This window comes from Lathyrus oleraceus, chromosome 3 (assembly GCF_024323335.1).
Source record: "Lathyrus oleraceus cultivar Zhongwan6 chromosome 3, CAAS_Psat_ZW6_1.0, whole genome shotgun sequence".
NCBI lineage: Eukaryota > Viridiplantae > Streptophyta > Magnoliopsida > Fabales > Fabaceae > Lathyrus > Lathyrus oleraceus.
The window spans coordinates 402,346,426-402,347,406 of NC_066581.1; the positions used below are offsets into that span (position 1 = coordinate 402,346,426).

General features: G+C 41.6%; 1 non-coding gene across 1 annotated transcript; it reads left to right on the forward strand.

The window, feature by feature from the left end:
• The first annotated feature begins 555 nt into the window (after positions 1-555).
• Positions 556-662, forward strand: LOC127133146 (small nucleolar RNA R71). Its single transcript, XR_007807139.1, has one exon. It is a non-coding gene; the product is annotated as a small nucleolar RNA R71 (small nucleolar RNA).
• Positions 663-981: the final 319 nt, after the last annotated feature.

Here is a 981-nt window from a genome sequence, read left to right on the forward strand (position 1 = left end):
TTAGATGTAGATGGGGTCGGCTTCTGATATCCCGGAGGTATAGTTGGGGCTTGATTTGGAGATTGTCCAGGTGCGTATAGAGCATTATTACTTTTATATGAAAAACTTGGATGATTCTTCCAATTTGAGTTATAGGTATGCGAATAGGGGCTTCCTTGAGCATAGTTTACTTGCTCCGCTTGGATTCCTGTTAGGAGTTGACAATCTGCAGGAGTGTGACCTTGGATTCCACAGACTTCGCAATTCTGAGTTATGGCAACTACGGTGGTTGGAGGTGATACATTTAAACTTTCAATTTTCTGGACCAGAGCATCCACCTTTGCATTAACATGATCAAGGTTACTTATCTCGTACATGCCAGTTTTCGTTTGAGGTTTTTCCACCATTGTTCGTTCGGTTCCCCACTGATAGTGGTTTTGAGCCATGCTTTCGATAAGTTGGTAAGCGTCAGCATAAGGTTTGTTCATTAGTGCACCACCTGCGGCGGCATCTATTGTTAACCTCGTGTTGTACAGGAGACCATTATAGAATGTATGAATTACTAACCAGTCTTCTAAACCATGATGTGGACAAAGTCTCATCATGTCTTTGTATCTTTCCCATGCTTCGAAAAGAGACTCGTTATCTTTCTGTTTAAATCCATTTATTTGGGATCTTAACATAGCTGTTTTGCTTGGCGGAAAATATCGAGCAAGAAAAACTTTCTTCAACTCGTTCCATGTGGTGACTGAGTTGGAAGGAAGAGATTGAAGCCATCTTCTAGCGCTATCTCTTAGTGAGAAAGGAAAAAGACGAAGTCGAATTGCCTCTGAAGTGACACCATTAGCTTTAACAGTATCAGCGTATTGGACAAATACGGATAAATGAAGGTTAGGATCCTCGGTAGGATTCCTAGAGAATTGGTTCTGTTGCACTGCCTGCAACAGTGAAGGTTTAAGTTCAAAGTTGTTTGCTTCGATTGCGGGTGGAGCAATGCTTTAA